Below are 7,863 nucleotides of genomic sequence, written 5' to 3'. Positions count from 1 at the left end.
TACAAGGCAGTGCAACTCCAAAGAGGCCCAGGGTCAGGGGTGTTTTCCCAGAATCAGAGGCACTGTTGTGGCTGAAGTTTAGAAAATGTCATCATTGTCCAGGAGAAGTAGTATTGGAAGGGTATTAGATGGAGGTATGATCTGGAGATATATAAGTGTGTGTGTGTGTATTATTTATATATATAAATATTTGTATTTTTAAGGTAGATCCCAGGAAGAGCAAGTAAAGCCTAAGTATACATCAGGATCTGTCTTCTGATGTTACCCTGTCTGGAGACAATATGAACTTGACCCTAACATCTCCCCCTTGGGGGCACCATGGGAAAAAGGAGACCCTCCCTGTGCAGACTACATGCCTGTCATGATGATTTCCTTGTGGGGTAAAGAAATCCTCCAGTAGTGGTGGGAGTGTTCATGAGGTAAGCACATGCTGCCTTAGGGGAAAATGAGGCGGACAGTGAGAAAGAGGCTGAGGCAGAATGCCTAGGAAATGAACAAAGGGGGGGGGGGGGCAAAGAACGGCTAGCCAGGTGGTAATGAATGGAAACACCCCCATCATCTTCATATTCACCATCCACTCACACACACTAAAGGATCCAAGTGCCAGGTCCTTGTGGCTCCACAATAAACTCCAGACCACACTGATGCATCCCTGCCAGACTGTGTGTGGAACTTGTCTTTGAGCACAAAGATGTGAGAGATGTCTTCAGGCCTGTCATCACTCGTTTGGGAAGATGAACCTGGTGCCTTCCATCCATACTTGATGATAGTATGCAAGAGCTTGTCCTTCACCTGGACAATTTGCACATCAGGAACACAGTGTCCTCGTGTGGCCCTTATCTGCTTGGGCAGCCATGGTAATTCTCCAGCGCCTGTGGGCTCAGTCACTTCAGTCATGTCTGAGATACCATGGACTGTAGCCCGTCAAGTCTCCTCTGTCCATGGGATTCTCCAGGCAAGAATACTGGAGTGGCTTCCCATGCCCATCTCCAGGGGATCTTCCTGACCCAGGGATCAAAACTGCGTCTCCTGTGTCTCCTGCCTTGCAGGTGGATTATTTACCCACTGAGCCACCCGCGATAACTGCATCTCATGCACCACAGGCAGACCTCCTCAGAGCACAGTGATTCTGGGGCTCTGCTAGAACCTCTACTCTGACCATTCAAGTTAAAGCAGCCAAAGGTATCAAATGGCTCCCCAAACTCATCCACTTTCAGGTCATCTAGGTTGAAGCATTTGGAGGGCTGAATGGAGAAGCTGGTGGTTAAAAAAAAAAAAATTCCAGCCAAAGTGGAGTCATCAAATAGGGAGACAATGTTAGTGTGGCGGTTCTCATGAACAGTGTCATGGAAGAGATGAGCGACACACCATTGCTGGTTTGGGCCTGCAGGGGATGAGAAATTAGGGCCATGTAGCTCATCCCAGTTCCACCCTGCTCTCTTCACTCTGACGGGATCGAGGACCTGGAGCAGCAAACTGCACCTTTTAAAGAAAGGGTCAGGCTTACACAGCAAGCAAACCTGTGGGCTGGGGTGCTGCTCATAGCAATACACTTATCACCACGCATTCATCACTTTATTCTCCCAACATGAAGTTCACAGAAGCCAAGTCACCCTCCAGGTGGAAAAGATAGGACTGGAGAACTTGGAGGGTGGGCCCCTCAGCCAGTGACCTTTTCCACATAACCCATGGCTGAAGCACTTCTCAAGTGTGAGTGGGTGGGTGAGAAGGGCCATGTGACCAACCTCAGGTCACATGAAGTGGGAAATTTCTTCCAAAAAATGAGCCATAAAGAATATGTGAAGCTACATTCAGTAGACTATTTGTAAATTTGTTAGTCATTCTGGAACTATTACAGTTGTTGTATGTGTGTTCCTGATATATGGAATGTGTAACTAACATATAATCTACTTGTGACACTTTTATATCTTATATTTCATTAAAAACTAAGATTTCCAGCATACAAAAGAAGTATTCTAAATATAAAATCGAACAGGTCTGGGTTGTGGTCAGACATTCTGCACTTCTGACAAGCAAGCTTCTGGGGGCAGCTGAGGCTGTTGGTCCATTGTGGGCTCTGAGTATCAAGATTCTAAGGTTCTCACATTAACCATGAAGATGAAGGTCTTGATGTTAGACTTTAATGTGTTGGTTATGCGTGTGGTAATTTCTACGGCAGAGGTTCTCAGCCAGGAGGGATTTTGCCTTCCACTGTGTATGCCATGCTGGAGACATTTCTGTTCACGGAGAAGGGGTGGTGCTGTGACTGCTGACTAGTGAGTGGATGCTAGGGATGCTGAGAAACTTCATAAAGCACAGCCTCCACAAGAAACTATCCAGCTGAAAACCTCAGTGAGTAATCAGGTGGGGAAATAATGCACTAGGGGAACTTCTAAAAGCAAGCAGAGCCAGTGGATTCCAAACCAGAAGAGGGGAGAAATGAATTAGTAAAACAAATCCTAAGTCAATCAGCAAAGAGGTGATTAGAAAAAGAAACATAGAAGAATAGAAGAAACAGAAAGCATAAAGGGAGGCGGCAGATTTAGGTGCAAATATATTCATTAAGCATATTAAGTATAACTGGAATTATCAGTTAACAAAGATTGTCAGACTAGATTTTCCAAAAATGTGCCATTTATAATTGCTATATATAAAACCTAAGGATGCAGAAAGTTTTAAAGTAAAAGGATGGAAAAAGCATGGCATGAAAATACTAATCAAAAGAAGCTGATGCATCTATATTAATTTCAGAGAAACAAGGCTTGACATGAAAAGGTCTTGCTTGGTATAAAGAAGCAGTTTCATAATGATAAAAGACTGAATTCACCAAAAATACAAAGTCTTCATTTTAAGCCTCTATAAACATGGCTTCAAAATATATAACGCAAAAACAAAACAGGAAGAGCGGGCAATTCTAGAATTAAAAGTGGGAGTTAAGCAATTTCCTCAGTATTAATTTGTTAAAAGCTGAATTAATTTAGAAATGAATAGCAGGTCTGCCTACCACAAACAATAAACCTGGCCTTTTGGACTTTGCAGATTGTTGCTCCCATTGCTGACTACACCTCTTAAAGACACAAAGGGATTTACAAAACTCGACCACACATTGGGCCCAAAGTAAGTCTTCGCTGTAATCAAAGGATTTTTTAAAATACCAAACATATCCTCTAATTGTAGTGCAATGAAGATAGAAATTGGTAGCGAATGTGTTAGAAAGTCTTCTTGAAAACAGCACTTGAAACAGTCATCCCTCAGTATACGCGGGTTCACCCCAGAATGCCCCATGAATACCAAAATCCATGTATGCTCAAGCCCCTTACGTTTAACAATTGCACACAACCTACACACATCCTCTTGTATACTTTAAATCATCTCTAGATTACTTATAATACCTACTGCAATGTAAATGACTCAATGGATATGAGTTTGCGCAAACCCAAGGAGACAGTGAAGTACAGGGAAGCCTGGTGTGCTGCAGTCCACGGGGTTGCAGAGAGTTGGACACGACCGAGCGACTGAACAATAAATGCGGCAAGTACAAGTTCTGATGTTTGAAACTTTCTGGAATTTTTTTTCCAAATATTTTTGACCCAAGGGTATGGAGGGCCAACGGGGGTGTAAATAACATTCTGGAGAGGAGAGAAAACAATTCTATTTGATTCTTACAAATCCACTTACCTAGACCAGGGTAGCCAGATAGGGCTTGGTGATGATTGCTTTTCATAGAGACATAATTCATATACCATAAAACTCACCTTTTTATAGGGCACAACTGCATAGGTGTTAGTATATTTATCAAGTGGGGGAACCATCTCCACTAACTCCAGGACATTTCATCACCTCCAGAAGAAACCTGATACCCATTAAGGAGTCACTGTCCATTGCCCGACCCCGACCCCTGACCTCAGCTACTTTGTCTCCAGAGATTTACCTGTGTGGACATGTCCTGTAAATGAAAGCACACCACATCAGCCTTTTGTGTGTGCCTCCTTTTGCCCATCACAATCTTTTTTTTTTTTTCAGGTTCCAACATGTTGTCACACATGTCAGTACTTCACTTATGTTTATAGCTAGGAAATATCCATTATATAGATACATTTACCCATTCATCAGTTGATAAACATTTGAACGGGTTCCACATTTTGACTTGTGAACAATCTTACCGACATTTGTGTACGAGCCTTTGCGTGGTCATGTTTGCAGTTCCCTCGGGAATATGCCTAGCAGTGGAATTGGCTTGGTAATGTTTTCCGAAGTGGGGTGCACCATTTTACATCCTCATCAGCAGTATGAGGATTCCAGTACTCCCACATCCTCACCAAACACCTGCTACCATCTGCAATAATACAAATGATTTTCATGTTGATCCTGTATCCTGCCGTCTTGCTAAACATGTTTGCCGCTGTGCTGTGCTGAGTTGTGACCGACTCTCTGCGGCCCCGGGGATGTAGCCCGCCAGGCTACACTGCCTGTGCAGTTCTCCAGGCAAGAATACTGGAGTGGGTGGCCATTTCCTTCTCCAGGGGATCTGGCTGACCCAGGATCAAACCCGCATCTCTTTAGTCTTCTGCAATGGTAGGTGGATTCTTTACCACTAGCACCACCTGGGAAGCCCAAACAGAGGTAGCTTTCTTTTCTTAGTGGATTTGTTAGGATTTCTTATGTATAAGATCATGTCACCTGCAAATAGTGTTAGTTCTTCCATTCCAATCTGCAAGCCTTTGCTTTTCCTTGACTAAATATTCTGGATAGAACATCCAGTATGGTCTGCAGAAGAGGCAAGAATGTTTTATTCCTGATCTTATGTGGAAAACACTCAGTCTTTCATCTCTAAGTATTGTTAACTGTGCGGTTTGGGAGATGCCTTTTATCAGATTAAGGAGGAGGTTCCCTTCTATTCCTAGTTTGAGTGTTTTTAATCACAAAAAGGGGTTAGATTTTGCCAGATGCTTTTTCTGCATCAATTGAGATGATCATGTGGTTCTCCCTGCATTTTATTCTACTGACATGGTATATGACATTGACTTTCTTGATATTAAACTAACCTTTCATGTTTGAGATAAATTACATTTGGTCATGGTATACAATTCTTTTTATATGCTGCTGAATTCGGGTTGTCAGCTTTTTTGTATCTGTTTCTAAGAGATAAATGCTCTGTAGATTTCTTTCATTTTGGTGTTTTCGTCTGGCTTTAGCTATCAGGGCACTATTGGCCTCAAAGTAAGCTGGGAAGTGCTTCCTCCCCTTCTGTTTTTGGAAGAGTTTGAAAAGAACTGGTTATTAATTTTGCAAACGTTTTGGTAGAACTCAGTGAAACCATTGGGGCCTGTGCTTCTCTTTGGGGGTGGTTTTTACTATTAATTCAGTATATTCCATGTATTCCAGACACAAGGACATTTCTGCTGTACTTTCTATTCCACAGAAAAGGGATAAAACTCTACACAGCAGTCTCAGTTAGCTTTTGTCAATAGAGTAGTTCAGGTCAGATCAGGTTCACCCCCAGTGACTCATATAAAAGAATTTCTGCAATGTGCATCACAGCTCCTGCAGTGCTACTAAGCCAGCCATGGCCCACTTGTCCTCATCTAACTTGTAGGGCCAGCTTCTGTCTTTGGCTGGGCTGAAGAGGCTCTTAAACTACCAGAGGAAACTGAGGCATTTTCTTTCCTCTGGGACATTTGTGGAGTTCTGGTCTGGTCGCTCTGTAAGAGCCCACATCACACCCACAACACACTCTGGGTCTGTTCTTCCGTCTGGAGTACACAGCTGGGCAGGGGAGGACTGATGACAGGCGTGTGCTGAGACTCTGGATATTCTGATGAGAACCAGGGACAGGAGAGATGGGCCTTCCTTCCGGCTGCTCTTTCTGTAATTTCTTGTGGGTTTGGAAAGGGGAAGTGGCATCAAGTCCACTTCCTCGATCCCTCTGCCCTCTGTCCTCGACCACTGCCCAGCTGAGGTCTTCACCTCCAGGACCATCATCCCAGCCTCTTCCCTGGCTCTGGGCTTTGTTGACTCTGGAAAGATCTCCCCAAGTCTTACTGGTCCCCGTCCCTCAGGGCAAGTTCAAGCCCCTCACCCTGATATTTAGAGGCTCCTCAGGATCTGACCCCTACACTCTGACTCCTCCACACTCACTGTTCCGCTCAGTCTCAATTTCCCACTCTGCACACTGAGTTACTTGTTCCCCTGACAAATGAGAAGACAGGCCTTCCAGGTAGAGGTTCACGTTACAGGCAAAAGACTGGAGATGCTGAAGCATGTGTGGGTTTACAGGAACCAAGAACATTTCCCAGGGAGTGGGGACTGCTCAGACTGGGAAGATCTGAATCCTGGGTGCCAAGGTGACTGCATCCTTCCCTTTACTCCCCTAATCCAGGTGTCACCAAGTCCCAATCTGCCTCCTTGGGAATCTCGTCACCCTCATTACCTGCCACTTCCCTCACTCCACCTGCTCCACCTCACTTAGACCCGAATTCTCTCAGGTTTCTTAGCCTCATCCTGCCCTTCAATTCGGATGCTGTCACTACTTTGCCAAAACCCCCTGTGATTTCTTCTGCCTTGCAGGCTAAAGCTTCCATCTTCAGCTCACTCCAAAATACTCGCCCTGGAGTCAGCCTCATCTCCTTATGCTCTCGATGCCTCTGTGCATCAGCAGTGGAGCTCAGCTATCTCTGGACCACACATGTGAGGACTGTGACATCAGTAGTCTGCAAAGGACCACACTCAGCGCTCGAATCTTGAGCAGCCCCTCCCACACTGAGTCGGGCTTGGCCATGTGACTTGACTTGGCCTGTGGTGCAAGCAGAGGTTTAAAGGCACTTGGAACCTGCGACTTGTTCTCTTAGAAACTGCTCTGGAGCCGTCAGCCATTGAATAAAGAGGTCCAGCCACCCTGGAGCAGCCAAATGCTGGGAGAGGTACACCAGGCCTTGGCTGAGGGCCAGACTCGGGAGTGAAGAAGTCACCTTGAACGTTGTAGCCCCAGCAGACACCACACGGAGCAGAACCTTCCCAATGAGCCAAGACCAGACTGCAGAATGATGAGGGATGATACGTTTCACTGTTTTAAGTCACTAAGTGTTGGGGGATGGGTTGAAAGGCAGGAAAATGTAAGTGGGACACCACGGATCATTCATTATTGGCAGGCTGCTGGCTAAGCCAGAACATTCAACATCATGCTGCAAGTGATTACACTACCCATGGCCCCACCCCATTAACTCCTCACTCACTCAGTTCTTCAAGTATTTACATTTAGGAAGGCACATGTATGTGTGTGTGAGGCAGCGGGGTGCGGAGAGCATTAGGCTGAGGTTAAACCACAGGCCCTGTCCTTAGGAAATGAATGTCAGCTAGCATGACGAAGAAGAGGGTCTCCTTCGCCCTCACCCCCCAGGGTTTGATCTGCTCTAACAAACAGCAGGGACTCAGTAACATGAGAGCTGAGCTGGTGAAAGCAACCTGCCACCAAATGCCAAGGTCCCCGCCACCCTGCAAGGCCAGATTTCACTCGGGTGCCACGTCCTCTGTGAAACCTTACACATACCATCTGCATCATCTGTTGCTCCTTCCAAGGGCTCTTTGGCACCTGCATCAGTTAAAATCTGGGTGACTTGCCAAGTGATGAAACCCCAAAGTAACCTATACGTTTAACTCTCCCAGGTGACGGGTAACCCGTGTGGGCCTCAACAGCATCAGGAACCCTGGGCTCCGCCCGTCTTGTCCTGCTGCCTTGCTGGGCCTGCACTTCTCAGATCACTTCCTGGCCTGAGACGGCTGCACCCACTCCTGCCATCAGGTCCACATTCCAGAGCACAGGAAGACGGGGGAAACATTATTTCCCCACTTAGGAATGCATTGTAG

This window comes from Cervus elaphus, chromosome 4 (genome assembly GCF_910594005.1).
Source record: "Cervus elaphus chromosome 4, mCerEla1.1, whole genome shotgun sequence".
Lineage (NCBI taxonomy): Eukaryota > Metazoa > Chordata > Mammalia > Artiodactyla > Cervidae > Cervus > Cervus elaphus.
Note: the sequence above shows the minus strand (reverse complement) of the source record.